This window comes from Pistacia vera, unplaced genomic scaffold (genome assembly GCF_008641045.1).
Source record: "Pistacia vera cultivar Batoury unplaced genomic scaffold, PisVer_v2 Contig1070, whole genome shotgun sequence".
Taxonomy (NCBI): Eukaryota; Viridiplantae; Streptophyta; class Magnoliopsida; order Sapindales; family Anacardiaceae; genus Pistacia; species Pistacia vera.
The window spans coordinates 15,242-33,984 of record NW_022195105.1 but is presented as its reverse complement, the minus strand read 5'-3'; the positions used below and the strand labels follow the sequence as shown (position 1 = coordinate 33,984).

Here is an 18,743-nt window from a genome sequence, read left to right as displayed (position 1 = left end):
AGTTAACTAAACTAGTGGAGTTAGTTAGTTGAATTAGTTGACTTACTTTACTAAAAGTAATTGTACATAACTGAGCAAATTAATTGAATCTGAGAAATTCTTCTTTTCTTCTTTCTACGTTTTTCCTCCCTGTCAAAACCTTTTAATAATGTCAAACTTTTCCTCCCACAGGAAGACTCTCTTAAAAATATTATGGAATTTTTTTTAATAAAAGGCGCTAAAAAAGCTCTTAAATTCCTTATTAAAAAGTTCAAACAGCTTATCAGAACCCAAAGGCCTCGTAAAATTTTCATCATTTGAGACATCACCAATTAAAACTTATCAGAACCCAAACGGTTCATAAGTTTTTACTTCCATTTATAATAACTTTCACATTCTTTTTTACTTTTCAAACGTGTCTTAGATATCCATAATTCATTGCGTTTCCGCTTTAAACAGCAGCATAATTCATGCTTGAGACTCAGCGAAATGTTGCATTTCGATTCCCAGTTGCTGGAAAAGCAAAACGGCGTTTACCTTCTGAAAGTTCTTTTGGTCCATCATTTTTTTGGCCTTGATTACCAGCTGAACTTTTCTTCTTATCCCCAGAATCACGTGGGTTCTTTTGGCTTCCTGCAATCCTCACTGATTCTTCCGTCGGAGCTTCTCCATATCTGATATGTTTCCTTGCGGCTTCAAAATCAAATGGCTTTATCTGCAAAAAGCCACTATGGTTTTCAGATTTCTCAAGCTTTCTGGGTTTTCTATTCTTGTTCACTGATTGTAGGCATTCCTGGAAGCTGGTACATAAATCAGAGAGCGACATAGGCTCATCTTGTTCATCCATTTCCAAAGCAGGCTCTGCAGAATCGTCCTCCCTGGGCACATGGGTTTTTTCCAAGTTATCATGTGTTGATTCGTCTCCATTTACATCATCTTTCAACATTATAACATCTTCGGTATTAGACCTAGCAGATGGCTCAACAGGAGGTTCCTCAGATTGAACTTCTAACACTTTGGACTCTTCTGCGACAGGTTTTGGCAATTCACCACTAGTAACGGATGAGAGGGATTGAAGTTCTTTGAAGATGTAAAAGGCTCCACCTTGACCTCTTTAACTGCTTTTGGCTGTTCATCCCTGGCAGAAAATGAGTGGAATGGTAGATTCACTGAAAGATCTAATCTGATCGAATTTGATCTCTTCCTTGTCCTGATTAAAATGAACATCTAATTAATAAAAAAATGATTGAATGAAATCGTATTTTACTTATAAAATGCACCAATTAAAAAAGAAGATGACAGCTATGCTAGTCGAGTATACAAGATCGCATTCACTTTGGCAAAAACTGAACCCTTGGACAACCTACCCTTATCTTATGAATTTCACATAATGATGTCTCACACAACAAACAGGTCAACAATAAGACAGGTTTCATAACAGTTGAAAAAATAACCATCCAAATGATAGTAAATAATGGAATAAAGATCCAAAAGAAATCAACACTCTTTTATCTTTTTATTTTCTTTTCCCTTTTTAACAAGAGAAAAAAACATTTATAACTAACAATAGCCTTAGAAAATTAACATAAGAAAACAGAGGCAAAAGAAAGAAAGAAAGAGAAAATTTGGCAGGCAAACAAAAACTGATTTTGCTATTTAACAAGAAATCAGCAGCACATACTCACCCCTTTACTAGAACAGAATAATTGCAGAGCTAGCAAAAATAATGAGCACATTAAACTAACATTTTTTTCAGTATCAAGCTTTCTCTTTGGGTTACCCAGCAGTGCTCCAAAACCACAGGTAGGTTTCTTTAGAGCCTGCACAGATGCTTTAGCAACCTATAAAGAAATAAACATTTTAATCTACAGCTATCAATTTAAGATTATAATCAATACAAGGCATTAACGTTTTACAACCTTAACTGAAGAGGATATGCCAGTATTTGTCTCTCTACTTTGGCACGAGTTAGTAATGCTTTCTCTGGGAAGCTCCGAGATATGAATGCCGGACTCCTTTTCTTCACCATTTGCTCCAGGATGCCCCAAAGACCCTAGTCCTTTTCTGTCAGGTTCTGTAACACTGCTTCCAAATTTCAAAGAAGGTGGTAGATGTGGAATGATGCTAGCATTGAATGCATTGCCACCACCAACACTTTCTATTGTAACATTTGAATTTTTCACATTTGTGGAAGTCTCACCGACTAAAGCTTCAGTTTCATCGTTAAGTGCTAAATTTACTTCAGAGGCCTACACAATAGAGATTTAATTTTATGAAAATAAATGGAAATAATAACAAAGAATTTAGCCCTAAAGAGAGTTGGAACTTAAAAAGTACCAAGTTTATTCTCTATAGCTCACAAAAACTCCATCAAACATGGATCACCAATTAAATACTAGGACTACTAAATCAGTGAGCAGTTACTAAACAAGCCCATTTAATAAGTCGTACCCTTTCAAACTGTCCTAATGCATAAAATATCCATCCTAGACTTTCACACAAAATTATTCAAGAAGAATAAAACTTATAATTTATGATGGCCCAGCTAATGAACTCTCTTTTTGCCTGTTGTAAAGGACAATGTAGCTTCAAAATGTGCAAAATTTTCCTGAATATATGAAAGGCCAAAGATGTATATCACATCTTCCAACCTTAACTTGGTTAACTCTTTCTAAACCCTTCATTTTTTTTTAGGAGAAACTAAAACAATATCATTACTTGAAGAAATTACAAGAGAGTGAACAAGCTGTCCACAAAAGTACAGATTCATCTAAAGGATCTATACAGAAAAGGTTGAACAACTCAACAAAAGCTACAAATAACTCAATTCAGTGCCAATAGCCAAAATTAAACCAAACCCCTCCCCAATCTAAGTGAATAACGAAAAAGGCAGTGTCTTGAAAAGCTTTAAGAGACTGAATCCCACAGAGAAGCAAGCAAACAAACTCTTTATAAACCCTTCTTGACCAAAATGATTTTGAAATTACTAAATGAATTTACAACAGGTGATCATTTTAACATTCAAAAACATAAAATTAGTTGGAACCAGAACCTCAGCAATAACAGCTAATATTCATTCAAATCCTATTTCCAAAATTTATACAAGTACACTACCTTCCCTCCATGAGGTCTAAACTGATCCCACATGATAAATTACACGTTACAGGAGGTTGTACACTCAATGTTTCAAATTTTATTTTTTTATATTTTTTTTTTTTTGGTCACTAGCTTTCAACATTATGGAACAATTTACTCCAGCTCAGCTTTCTTCTTATCAAGCTCATCAAGATAAGGAATTTATAGTATGGGTGAATTAATTTCTTTTTTTTCTTTCGGTATACAAATGACCAGCTGCAAGATTTACATTAATTACTAACAAAATATAAAAATTCATCATGTACTGTTTGACTATTTGGAGAATCTTGATTCAGTGATACCTAGTCTATGCTATCCAATTAAACAGTCAATCCATTCAAGGCTGAGAAGGGTAAGATTCACCGAAACAGCACAATACCAAGTCACCACTATATTACTGTCATGAACCTAGTTTATGCAAGTCTCACGATTTCCATTCGTCCCTCTTTTAACTGTTGAGCAACGGCTTCAAAAGCAGTAGCATTCTGCAGAGAATCCCTAATAATGCTTACAACCGAGCCAAGATTACGCTCAATATATGGATGCTTCGATTTCAATAACCGGAGTAACAAGCTTCTGTTTGGCTTTTATCACCAGAAAAAAAAAATGTGAATCAGGTCAAAACTCAACGAATGAGTGTTATAAATAACAAAGATAAAATTTAAGTTAAAGGAAAATTGGAGCAGTTTTCTACCAATTTCAAGAAGCGTTTTGTTAGGCAATATATAACCAGTACTTTCATCCTCTGTACGGGCAACAACATCTCGCCATTGACAAAGGCCCTGAAAACCATTTAAGTTGGGACCTATAAGAAAATGAAGTAGACATGTATACACAAATATGCTATAACCATATAAGTAGGTTATAATAATGTGTCAATCAGTTGATCTCCCAAGTATCATCAAATCATCTAAAAATGTAAAAATATAATCCATGACACAACCATACAGATGACTAAGGTGCCATTTGAGGCTTGTCAAAGATGTCAAGGAAAAGCATCTGAGTTATAGATAGTTCATTTCCTGTGGCTTACAATCCTCATGTATATAAGATGGATAATGTAAATAAAAAAAAAAAAAAAAAAAACAGTTTACAGTAACAATGGCAAGCTGCTGAGCATTAAATTCAGCCCCCTGTAACCTATTTCAACATATGATTAGTTTCTGGTAAAAAAAACGATAACACAAGAGATGTAGATAAAATTTTACAAAGAAAGGATAACAAGGAATAATTTTTAATACAAGATGTTAAATACAAGCAGGCAGCTGTCACCTTAAACTGAGATGATAAGGAACTAACCCATATATTTAGAGATATGAATTCTGTGTCAGAACCGCGCTTGTAGACCTGTTTGCAAGTGAAATTTGCTCAAAATGATGAAATTAAAAATCTCACAAGTACCTAACCCAACAAAAAGTAGTGCCCATGAAGTTATTTTATGATTGAAAAAGTTTAAAAAAGCTGGATTGAAACAATCATTTTCTCAAAAATCTAGGCAGCGTACCCAAGACAATGCAACATGAGGGAATGTCAAACAAAGACTTCATTAACTCTCTTCAGACTCATTGATGTATAATTCACAAGCATAAACAAGGATCAAAATGAAGGTCAAAACAAGCTCTACATTGTCAAAGAGGTCCATAAGGAACTTATTAAAGAACACACAGTCTGCATGAATTCTACGTCTATCAATGAAGCATCAGAGCTTTCGGACTACTTAGACATGAAGAACAATTCGATTTTCATCATATCATATATATACAACAAATACTGTGTATCTTCTCTGGCATATCTGTCATCGCAAGTAAAATCAAATTGTTCAGATATGCCAACCCCCAAATGTAAATTACTTAACAACGTTAGCAAATGAAGATATATTCATTACCAAGTGGAGTATCTGCACTTTATTTTCAAGAAATCAATATCAGAAAAGCAGAAGTAAAATGGAAAGCCAAACTTACCTGAGCATCTCATCGGGATGCAATGAGTCCTTAGCAGAAAGGAAGGATTGAAAATAAAATTGAAACATAAAATATAGAAAAAAAAGAAACCAAACTATGGAGAGAATCAGAAGTAAATTAAAGGACCCACTCTTTGTTGGCAGTAACTCCACATAAGTGCTATAGAAGATACTCCAAACTATTTCTCTCCAATTTCAAGACCATTGAGGCCTGAGATAAAGTCAAAGAGAAATTTCACCATCACTTCAATCGCAAATCACAATAACAGCATGGTAATACTTGAAATAAACTAGTTAAAGCAGTTGGATAAACCTTTGACAGGTTCAAAATTCAATCTTCAAGCTTACGTGTGTTCATGGGTTACTGCTGAGGTTGAGTGGAACTAGTCTTCAGTTGTTCCTATTTTGTAGCATTAAATCAGCATCCACTTTCTCCTGTATCTTATCCACGATTAGGTAGTTGCTGATCATGTTGTAATGCTGCTATAAATCTGAATGAAATCTCAGCAAACTAAAACTGAGAAGTTATCTCAAAAGCTTTGTATTTTATTTTGGTATCAGAGCATATCTTGGCCAACGCCATCAACAATAACAAAAACAAACGCTGACCCCTCACCCTCATGGCCACTCCTCCAAACACTCCAGGCAGTAGTAAATCACCAGGTACCAGTGCACCATCTTCTTTATCCGATTTGCAACTTTCAAACAAAATCTCACTTACTCCCTACGGTTCCATCAAACTTGACCGAACCAACCATCTCCTATGGGAAACACTTGTCCTACCTGTTATTAGAGGCCACAAATCAGCTGGCTATATCTTTGGCACAAAGCCTTGTCCTCCTGAATATCTACCAAGAACCACATCAGGCAGTACAGTGCAAATACCCAATTCAGATTATGAAGATTGGATTTCAAATGATAAGTTGCTATTAGGATGGTTGTACAGCACCATGAATCCAGACATAGCTTCTCAGCTAATGCAGAAATTGACTTCTAAGGAACTATGGGATGCCGCGAAGGAGCTCTCAGGTGCACACACCAAGTCAAGAGTCATTTTCTATAAAGGTGAACTGCAAAAAACCAGGAAAGGGAGAATGAAGATGGAGGAATATTTGACCACAATGAAAGCCTTTTCAGACAACCTTACATTAGCAGGTAGCCCAATATCCTTGTCTGATCTAATCACCCAAATTTTGATTGGTCTTGATGCAGAGTACACCCCAATAGTGGTTCAACTCGGTGACAAAGAGTCACTATCCTGGATTGAGTTGCAAACTACTCTACTAACCTTTGAAAGCAGGTTAGAACAACTCAATACCTATCAAAATGGTGGCATCAATTTGAGCTAAGCTACAGCCCATATTGCAATAAATAGACCTGAAAACAGGTGATCCAACTTTAGTTATGGCAGAGGGCAGAGTCGACCACCAAACAACAACAATAATAAAGGCTCCAGAGGCAGATTTCGTGGAAGAGGAGGAAGAAGTAATGGAAGTAAACCAACATGTCAAATTTGCAACAAAATAGGGCACACTGCCTCAATTTGTTGGAACCGATTTGATCAGAATTCCATGGGCAACACATCAAATCAGTTTGACCAACCCAAAAACCAGTCAGTAAATGCTTTTATTGCCTCACCTAAAACACTTGAAGAACACTCATGGTATGCGGATACTGGAACAAGTCATCATGTCACCAATGATTTGGGAAATCTGCATCAGAAACAAGATTATAGTGGTAAGAATTTTCTTGTAGTAGGCAATGGAAGCAAGCTTGATATTAGTCACATCGGTGACTTAAAATTACCTACTCAGCAGGAAGATTTATTACTTAATAATGTATTACGTGTGCCTAATATCACAAAGAATTTGCTGAGTATATCACAGTTGGTAGTTGATAATAAGGTAAATGTTGAGTTTAATTCTTTTGGTTGTTTTGTGAAGGATGAGCTAACAGGACTAGTGATGCTACAAGGGAAACTTGAAGATGGTCTGTACAAGCTTGAAGTTGTTTCCACTTCAAATCAGTCCACCATCACAAAATCAAAACCTTCACAATCAAAGACTTCACGTTCTCAAGCCATTTCTCTTTTTGCTAATTTGTCAAGTCCGCAGTCATGCGTCAGTCCTTTTTATTTCTCAAAAGAGGATGAATGGCATAGGAAACTAGGCCATCCATCTAAAAGAGTATTGTTTCAAGTTTTAAAACAAAGCAATGTCAATTTCAAATCAAATGAAATAAATTTTTATGATGCTTGTCAATTTGAAAAATCACATGCTTTGCTCTTTAACAATTCTGATTCACATGCAAAATCCATATTGGAATTAATTCACACTGATCTTTGGGGACCTGCACCATTACTTTCATCCTCTAGATATCGTTTTTATATACATTTCATTGATGATTTTAGTCGTTTCACTTAGATTTATCCTCTCAAACTCAAAAGTGACGCTATTAAGGGTTTTAGTCATTTCAAAAATCTTGTCGAAAATCAATTTGGAACTAAAATAAAACAACTCTACTCTGATTGTGGAACCGAGTATCTACCCTTTTCTCAAATAGTTCAACAGTTAGGAATCATTTTCAAACACACTTGTCCATATACCTCAGTTCAAAATGGTAGAGCAGAAAGGAAACACAGGCATACTGTTGAAATGGGGTTAACTCTCTTAGCACAGGCTAAAATGCCACTAAAATTCTGGTGGGAGGCTTTTGAGAGTGTTGTTTTCTTGATAAATAGATTGTCAACTCCTATTCTTCAAAACATCTCACCAATGCAAAAATTATTTAACAAAGTTCCAGATTATTCTTTTCTAAAGATTTTTTGTTGTAGTTGTTTCCCATGTCTTAGACCATATCAAACTCATAAATTCCAATTTCATTCAACAAAATTGTGTGTTTCTTGGTTATAGTGAATTCTTCAAGGGATATAGATGTCTCAGTTCCACTGGAAAAATATATCTTTCTAGACATGTAGTATTCAATGAAAAAGATTTTCCCTTCCATTTTGGGTTCCTAAATACCAAAACAACAATAAATTCAGTCATTATTTCTTCACCATTCTCATGGCACTCACCATCAAGTTCTTGTATTCACACAACAGATTCTGCCTGTACAGGCCAACATCAAACTTCCTCAATAGCATCATCAAATTCCCGAGGCTCAACTTCTATCTCACCAAGAGATTTATCTCAAGATTTTGCCACTACAGTTCCGTTAAATGCAGAATCTGTGCAGCCCTCAAATCAAGCAAAAATAGATGAGACACAAGTTGAACCTAAAATAGAAATCGGTGCCACAAATGAGAGGAAAAGAGGTTTCGACACTCAACAGAACAGCCACTCTATAATGACTCAAGGGAAGAGTGGAATATTCAAGCAAAAATCCCCTTACATAGGTATTATCGAGACCAGTGAAAGTCTGAATTCTATGGAACCTATGACTGTCTCAGCAGCTCTCAGCAATAGTAATTGGAAGAAGGCCATGCAAACTTAATATAATGCTCTAATGCAAAATCAGACATGTCATCTAGTTCCATCATCTACAGCTCAATCCTTAGTTGGCAGCAAATGGGTTTTCAAGCTAAAATACAACCCTGATGGGAGTACAGAACGCTACAAAGCGAGGTTAGTTGCCAAGGGATTCCACCAAACCCCTGGCATTTACTTCTTTGAGACATTTAGCCCTGTCATTAAACCTTTTACAGTCCGAATTGTGCTCACTCTAGCTGTCTCCAAAGGGTGGGAGGTAAGACAACTAGACATAAATAATGCATTTCTTAATGGTTTACTTGCTGAAGATGTCTATATGGTGCAGCCGGAGGGTTTTGTTGATCCTAAGAAACCAGATTTTGTTTGTAAACTTGACAAGGCTATCTATGGGCTTAAACAAGCTCCACGCGCTTGGTTTGACAAGTTGAGGAACACTTTAATTGATTGGGGGTTCTGTAATTCCAAATGTGACACCTCTCTATTCTTCTTCAAATCTACAACTAAAGTCTTGTTTATTCTCATCTATGTTGATGACATACTGATAACAGGCAATGACAACAAACTTGTGCAAACTTTCATTCACAAGTTAAATAAGGTTTTTGCTCTCAAAGACATGGGGTCCCTACATTATTTTCTCGGAATTGAAGTTTGCAAGGATGACACTGGGATGTATCTTACACAATCAAGATATATTCAAGAATTACTTGCCAAAGCTGAAATGGGACACGTCAAAGCCTGCCCAACGCCACTTGCAGTAGGTAAGGACACGTCAAAGCCTGCCCAACGCCACTTGCAGTAGGTAAAACTCTATCTAAACAAGATGGTGAAATCATATAGAATCCTAAATCATATAGACAGGTTATAAGGGCTCTCCAATATCTTACACACACTCGCCCAGACATAGCTTTCACTGTGAACAAACTGAGTCAATTTCAGCAACAACCCACAATGGTTCATTGGCAATCAGTGAAGAGAGTTCTTCGTTATTTAAGTGGCACTATTTCTGTTGGCTTGCATATTAAGCACAATGACAGACTTCTTTTAAGTGGGTTTCTGATGCAGACTGGGCTAGTTGTCCTGATGATCGTCACTCAATAGCAGGTTATTGTGTCTATCTTGGTGACACATTAGTTTCTTGGTCTTCTAAAAAGCAACATGTAGCGGCTAGATCAAGCACAGAGTCGGAGCATCGATCACTAGCTAATCTTGTTGCAGAATTGTCTTGGCTGACTTCTTTGTTGAAAGAGTTCTCGTTTCTTCTCTCTTCTAGAACAATTGTATGGGTTGACAACTTAAGGGCAGTTGCGCCTGCAGCGAATCCCGTGTTTCATGCTCAAACTAAGCATATTGAGATCGATGTTCACTTTGTTAGAGACATGGTTTTGAGGAAACAGCTAGAAATCCGATATGTACCCTCACATGATCAGATTGCAGATTGTCTTACGAAGGCCCTGTCACATTCTCGTTTTGAATTCTTGCATGACAAACTTGGTGTGGTAGAATCACCCCTTCGTTTGAGAGGGCGAGTTAAAGCAGTTGGATAAACCTTTGACAGGTTCAAAATTCATTCTTCAAGCTTACGTGTGTTCATGGGTTACTGCTGAGGTTGAGTGGAACTAGTCTTCAGTTATTCCTATTTTGTGGCATTAAATCAGCATTCACTTTCTCCCGTATCTTATCCACGATTAGGTAGTTGCTGATCATGTTGTAATGCTACTATAAATCTTAATGAAATCTCAGCAAACTAAAACTGAGAAGTTATCTCAAAAGCTTTGTATTTTCTTTAAACTAAGAACATATTAGGCATGAAAATATAAAAGATCAGAAGCATGACAAAAAAAACATCAAAAAGGGGAAAAAAACAGACCACGTATTGCGAATACATCAATATGCATAGTTCACATGAAAAACTACTAGTAAAAATCAACTTGCTACATACATATTCTCTCTCTGGAGTCAGAAACTAATAAATGCTGCTTTTTGAAGCCAAACTTTGACTGAAAAAAAAATTCAAATTAATTGAAAATACAAACAATAATACTACACGCACAACCTTTTTATATAAACTTTTTCTCACAAATTTATGTAGCAAAAGATGATTGGGTGAAAGTTTCACCCAATCATCTTTTGCCACATAAGTTTGTAGGAAAAAATTTGTATAAAATGGTTGTGGGTGTAGTATCACTCAAATACAAAAGCAAGTTTGAGCATCATTAATTGCAAATAAGACCATATGTGGTATCTTAAATCCAAAATTTACGATAAAATCGATTATGAGAAATTCAAATTAACTCAAAATAAATTCCTAATTTTCAAAGTAGTGGATTCAAGGTGCAAACCTGTCCAGTATAAAACATATTGCAAAAATATATGCCAAAGTCTCATTGAAGCCATACAATAGCTAGATCTGCTCCATGCATGACCTAATTACATTAAATAAAGTAGATATGTCATAAAGCCAAAAGAGTAGTGTGGTTGAAGAGAAAAACCTTTTTCTTGGTAGGGTCTTTGAAAACTTCCCGAAGATATGGGCCCACATGGACGCGAAATTTTCATGTCTACCACAAAATCTTCAGTTTTCAGTTCTGGTAGAAATTTGCATCAGGCAAGTCAATCCTTGGAAAGATCGATATTGATTATGCTCCAAATCGACCTAGAGAAAGATTAAACAAACATTACAATGTTTTCATATTTACTTGAAAATCTCCCTTTCTAATGAAGTAGAAACTATTTTTACTTTTTTTTTTTTTTTTTTTTTTTTTTCAAATTCATATTTGCTCAAGGATCTCCTTTTTTCATAAAGTAAAAACTCATGCCAGGTTTATTTCATGCTAGAGAGAAAAAATGAAGATGTAGTCAAAAGTGCAGTCCCATGTCAAGATACTAGATAAATTCCTTGGGCATACAAAACTAGCACCAAGAAAAAGTAGACAGTTGATATTATTAACCTGACAGGTAGATCTCAAAGGGTAGTTATTTTCTTTTTTTTTCAGGTGGTGGTGGGGGTGTGGTGGTGCATCTTGCTAAACACCTCATTTTTCACCATATCACTTGAAGGATTGGGATCTTAACTACACTTTATCCCCAAGTATAATAGTTTTGTGCAAATAAAGTTCTCTAGAAATGTAGAAATTAAAGATGCTGCAAAGATGAAACTAATATGGTAAAATTTTTGCCTTAAGTAACCCACGTCAATGTACCAATTAAAAATAAATCAGCAGTCAGACTTTACCGCAAACTCATTTACACCCCGCAATTCAGCGGCTAACTCCTTCAAATCTTTAACTTCTTCCACAAGCTTGAATGGTGTTTCCTCCAATGATGTGGGTAAGATTAAACATCCCCTATACCTTTATCCACAAAATCCAAAATCCAAAACAAAAATAAGAAAAAGTATTATACATATATTCTGGCCAGGATGAAACAATAAATACATATACAGATCGTGTAGAAATTTTTTAAACTTTGTTATAGTCGAATGAGAATGAGAACAACTATGACATACCATGAAAATCCAAACAAGTAAAGAAAAGCATCAATATCTAACCATCATTCCACCAAATAGAAAATGGGAGAAAATTAAAACTATTAATCACATAATGGTAGCATTTAAGGAGTGACTTATAGACATGAACCAGGAGGGCAAAGAGAAATCGATATAGACATGTCAAGTCATCTTTAAAAGATCTTGGCTGTATCCAAGAAACATCATCATACGACTACAAATCAACATCACTTGCATCTACATACTACCTAAGATAGTAGCATTATCCAGGATAACATCCCCGCAATAAAGCCAAAACCTACAGTTTTCCATAATAACAAAAATTATTTGAATAAATTATTCTGAAAGTGAATAAAGCTAGTCGGTATTAGAATTCAAAGACTGAAAAGAACATGATTTTCGTAGATCTCAAAAGCTTCTTCTGTCCAGACACTAATCACTCTCCTAATCAAATCAAATACTAAACAATAATTCGCAAAAAAAGAAATGAAAAAATAATTAAAAAAACTAACCAGCGGATGAAGAAAGCGCTGATCATCCTCAGACCTCTGTAACCAAACATGCTGAAATGGGTGGTTCAAATTATTCACCAAGATATTATACTTCTCTTGAGGTCTCTTTATTGTGGGTATATGAATCGGCACTTTTGCTCTATCTTTCTTTTCCTTTACTTTCACATTCACCGAGGCACCCTGCACCTTCATCCGACTCACCGAGTCACCACCACCACTCACCATAGACAGACTCTCCCTTCTTATTCTTCCCATAAACCTACTGAAACCCATCTTCATTTCCTCTCTCTCCTTTCTTCTCACCCTTTCTCTTCTCAAATTTTTTTCATTAATTAATTGCTTCTCTGCCAATGCTTGTGTCAGGCTTGGAACTCGTGCCCTCGAGGTTGAGAGTTGAGACATGTAAAAGTTAGCTGGATGAGAGATAGATGGATAAGAATTTTTCAGATGTTTTTCAGTGTGTACAGCGTATAATATTTATACACAAACTCTCCNGTTTGTTGCCCTTACGTCTGGCGTTTGAGGTTTTAAGTTCTAGTCTTTCATGTGTTGCTATTAAAACTAACCATTGGAATTCAATTAATTAAAATATATGTAAACGGTTCGAACGATCATAAAAATAAAAAAATAAATGGGATGATTCAAGTGTTATAGTACCAAAGTGAGGGATCATATCATTTAATTCCTTAGTAAATCTTTACATGATTTAGTCAATTAATCTTCTTTCAAAGATTGACTCAAAATTATTTTTGAGCACTCTTATTAACGATCCTGAGTTTAAGTTTGGATTTTAAATCAATATATACACATCTTCTGAAGAGACAAATTGTAGATTATTTAATAGAATAAGGAAATTGTCTCGAAATATTTTTTGGAGATCTTGAGAGTTTTCGAAGTTGATTCAATATAAAGGAAAGTTTTAGATCCTAATTCATATTATATAAATAAAAGAGATAATAATACTAAATCATTCCATTGCTACATAAATAATTACCAGTAATATTTACAGAGAAAACCCACCAGTCTATCACCTCCAATTTAGCCGATCGATTCTTCGAATTTTGTTGTTTTGACTAGTCGGTGACAGAAGTTTCTCTTCTAACTCAATTATTAATTAATTAAACACTGAAACGATGAGGTGAGTTGACCTTGAAACTTCAAACCACCATTATGAAGCTATTTTAGCTGTGTTCATAGCTTTTCGCAAATAATGATCTTCATCCTCACAAGAAGGCTACGAGGTTTGGTCTCAACTTGTCTTCTTCTTTTGATCATTTCATTTCGAACTTGTTTTATTGTGCATACAAGTATGTTCATATATTTATAAGGAAGATATCTGGCTTCTGCAGAATTTATAAAGCCAGAAGTACACTCTCAACAGTTTTGTTCGAGCTTGGTTAAAAATAAGTTTATTTAATTTTGAGCGGTTAAAATAATTTAATCTTACATACATAATTAAATACATTAGAAATGTCACTTATTGGATTTAATCTTAACCATATAATATATCAATATCTTAATTTTAAGGGAATTAATCAATAGAAATCTTGTATATATTTATTGTGTATATAGTTACATGGTATAGATACAGCTCACTATAATAAGCTATCTCCCTAATTATACACACAAACTAAAATTTTAAACTGAACCGCACTTGGAATGAATCTCACACACAAAACACAAATTGAATTGAATTTTTTGAAGTCCATTTACACTGGCAATTCTGATTGTTCCACCGAACTGCTTCCTTTGAATTAAAAAACTAAATTGAGATACGAAATTCTTTTCACATGATCTATTTCAAGATATGAGATATGGAGACGGAAGGTCTTCCCCATCCTGCACTTTCCTCTGGTATTGGTTATTTGACAATTCCTGCACAGGGAGTAGTTGACTAGTTTCCCATCCCCAACTTGTTCTCAGCACAAAAATATTTTATCAATGGGTGCAAGAGAAAACCGGATGGGAGAAAGCAGGCTGATCATATATTGATATGTAGTTCCCAGGGTGGTCTTGAAGCTCCACAAGATTACGGGATATTGCTCCAACAACTGCCCCAATGCCCTGCATATTTAATTACCAGATTCATGTTATGCATAACTATATGCATACCAAGTGTGAAAAGAAAAAATTAAATTAAGTTTATAAAATTAAATTATATGTATGTAAAATTAAATTATATGCATACAAGTATGTTCATATATTGATAAGGAAGATATCTGGCATCTGGAGAATTTATAAAGCCGGAAGTACACTCAACAATTTTGTTCGAGCTTGGTTAAAAATAAGTTTATTTAATTTTGAGCGGTTAAAATAATTTAATTTTACATACATAATGAAATACATTAGAAATGTCACTTGTTGGGTTTAATCTTAACCATATAATATATCAATATCTTCATTTTAAGGGAATTGTTGTGAGTGAATACTTGGAACGACGTCGTATTGAATATTAATGGAACGGTGTCGTTTTGGATAGCTTCAAGATGAATCCTGACCATTGATTCAGAGACAATCCAACGGATGAGATCAAGCCACAAGTCAACACTATAAAAGGAAAAGGTCTTCATGAATACAGTAGGTCATCAAACGAGAGAGAGCCTGTTTTGTGTTCATCATTCTTTGTTAGGGTTCTTGATAATTTTCTAAGTCTGATTTCTTTTGTAATCTGTGGTATCTTGAGTGATTGTGGGGTAATTACTTAAGGGAAGAACGACTGTGTTCTTGGTATAGGATTTCCAGGTTTAGAGTATTCTTAGGGCAGATTACGGATTTGAATTAGCGGTGTTTGATTTGGGGTTTTTGGTGTATTCTTGTATCTGTGACTGTAAGTGGTTGTTCAGTTAATCATAGTGCAGCGATCTCTCTTTTTTCGGAGTTCAACGTAGATATAGCTTGCTCAAATAGGACAAGTGAACCATGGTAAAAACCGGTGTTGATTGTGTGTGTTGTTCTTGATTTCATTTTTGTTTGTGTTTTGTTTCTTGGTTAATTTCATAACAGGAATTAATCAATAGAAATCTTGTATATATTTATTATGTATATGGTTACATGGTATAGATACAGCTCACAATAATAAGCTATCTCCCTAATTATACACACAAACTAAAATTTTAAACTGAACCGCACTTGGAATGAATCTCACACACGAAACACAAATTGAATTGAATTTTTTGAAGTTGCCACTTCGAGGGACAAAATTTGATGTCCATTTACACTGGCAATTCTGATTGTTCCACCGAACTGCTTCCTTTGAACCAATCATACGCCATATTGATAAATGCTGAACTTTTGATCTTTTGCAGAAGCAAATTGTAAGCATTTTTAAGCGCAGTGGCATGCTGGTAGGCAACAATAACAGGTACAAAAGCCCATATTACAAAAGCGACGTCTCCAACCAAGATAGAGATGATTGAAGCTGAAGAGAGAGATCCTGAGATGATGGCAACAGGACCCAAATACTGTGAATAATTTGTTTGATGATGCTGATATTTCAAGTCTGCTACCAAGGCAAAACAATAAAACAATGTGTTCACCAGAAAAATCCATATATTTGCAAAGTTTGTTTCAAATATGTTCTTTCTCCCTTGAGCATAAACTCACAGGATGCCTATAAGCAACGGTATCAGAAATGCGAAGGCCGTATGGTATGGCATCAAGGGAATTAAATTTTGGCCACTGCACAACCATCAAAATATGTTACAATTTGCTTCATATATATTATACAATTTAGGTCATCAACAAAGAGATAAATAGTCCCCCTCTATTCTCATAAATCCGCAATTTTTTTTAAATACATAAACTGCTTATTGATATCACCTAAAACTGATCAAAATTAGAGATATTATCAGGGCACCTCCCCTAAGGGTTCAGCCAATTATCTTTTCACCCAAATATATGAAAACTCCTCAGTATCTCCCGAGTATTTAAGTTCCCTCAAGGACCTCCCTCCAGCTCCGTTTTCTAAGGCCAAACCATATAATGGATGGGCAAAATAGTCTTTTAACGAATAAAAAATCGTAAAACGTAAGTTTTATTATAATAAAAAGACTTTGCAATATCACGTCGCTGCCATGGCGATGGTTGAGGTGGTGATGGATATGAAGGAGAGGAAGACGAAGATAACTGAACTTATGAAATAAAATTCAAACTTGAAAAAATTATTAAAATGGATGTTTTTTATTGATTTGGTTAGAGTAAAATCGAAGTTTGGACCTTTGGCTTGTGGTTTTTGGGCCAAATAGCTCACGGCTTGGCCATTGATTTGCGGCTTTCCGCCTGCTATCTAGGCCACCGGTGAGCTACCAGACCACGGTGGCTTATGGGTTTCAATTTTATGTCGCTGCCATGGCCTCACGGCTTGGCCATTGATAAAAATAACGGAGTGGTAGGCGATGGTTGAGGTGGTGATGGATTTGAAAGAGCTATTGAAACAAAAATTGGATATGGCCCAAATAAACAAGAAGGAGAGGAAGAAGAAGATAACAATAGCGATTGAACAGATCCGCAAAGCCACAAGTGTCTGGCTCGTTAATTTTGAAGCGGAATGAATAAATGTAATTAAGAAGATGCAAAGCAGATGAAAAATACCAGAAAGAAGTCAAATTCAGCAGCTAAGGACAAGTTCTTTGCTTTAGAGGTGCAGGTCGGTCTTCCAAGGAAGGGATTTTCGTGCACTTTTTGAAGCTTTCTTTCTGTTATTTTCCATCAAAGCCCCGCCCTCTATAAGCTTCTGAGTGAACTGCCCTTCTAACCAGAAAGATCATAAGAGAACAAAGCATAGACAAGAGCCTCTTCCAATTCTTTAGAGAGTTGATCCAGAAAGCAGCGCCCAAAGAGCTTAGCCCTGTTTAGTCCGAAATGGTCTCGCGAAGCCGGTCCCCGTTTGCCTAAGATCCTTTTCTGAGATTGGAAGAAAGCTAGAATGCTGCGATATGCTTAACACATGCAGACTCGAAGGTGAGATCGGATTTTGCCTCAACTAGCAAGGGCTATCCAATTTAGAAGTGAACTGCCCTTCAAAGTGTAGAAATTGGATTCGAGACTTCCAGCAAAGAAAAAAAACTTTCTCCGGTTCTAACACTCTAATTAACTAACAAAGCGTTTTAGTTCTCTTTTTTTCGTCGATATTGGCTTGGCTAGATAGCTTTGGTTGACCTTGCCTATGCCTGAGATGCTTTGTTTGGGTGGTATGATTATAGTACCGTTTTAATTTTCATTTATCTAAATCACAACACTGTGTCCTCAACGCAGGGCCCTTAAGCCTGTTCTGGCTCATCAAATAATATTGACAATAAAAGACACTGAAATGGCTAAAAATCGGAAAATTAAATGACATATTCGAAGATTAATTGAACTATAATATAAGGATGGATCTAGGTTAAAGCAATAACATATAACAAAAATAAGAAGTTTACTTGGCACCTTTCACTTTTGGGCAGGCTTTGTGACACTGAGAGTGAGTCCAGAGTATCACTAGTTCCGCCGCTCTTCTGCTCTTCCATCTACTCCAGGGCCCTTCACGGAGTATTAATTGGAGATGGAGTTTAAAATGGAGATGGAGATGGAGATGGAGAATTAATTTGCTGTGTCTGGCTGTCTGCCGGTTTGCTATACAGAGAATTGAGGATGCACTAAACAGCAAAAAAGAAAGAATTTGAGGCCAGTCTCTTGAGTCTCTGACTTGAGTGGTCTATTTTTTTAGAGAGAAGGTTCCATTGTTTAGGTCAACGTCAGACTCGTAAGTGACATCAGGCTTGGCGCCGGAAAAAAGGAATTTGAAGTGAACCAGCTCATTATTTTATTTGTCTCCATAGACTTATTTTATTTGTCTCCATAAAATTTGTCTTTCCCGTTAAGTTTGTTATAGTATTTTGGATAATATTTTTATAAAAGTTAGAGTTGGGTAATAATAGCGAGATAATATTTAAAAATTAATAAAAACATCTTATAAGTTTGTTAATTTATTAAACACCCCTATAATAAAAATATTAAAAATTATAAAAACACCTTCACCCATCCATTAAATATTGGCAATCAGCCACCACCGCTGGAGGGTGGCTATAACTGCTATATCAACGCACGACTAACTAGATCTGGTCAGTCGTGCGCCTAGATGGCCTTTTCCGATCAGATCCACCGTGGATTTGATAGGAAAATGT

The 18,743-nt window shown here is 35.6% G+C and overlaps 1 pseudogene; it reads right to left on the bottom strand.

Moving 5' to 3' along the window:
• Positions 1-406: 406 nt before the first annotated feature.
• LOC116131949 lies at positions 407-12,855 on the bottom strand (annotated as a pseudogene).
• Positions 12,856-18,743: the final 5,888 nt, after the last annotated feature.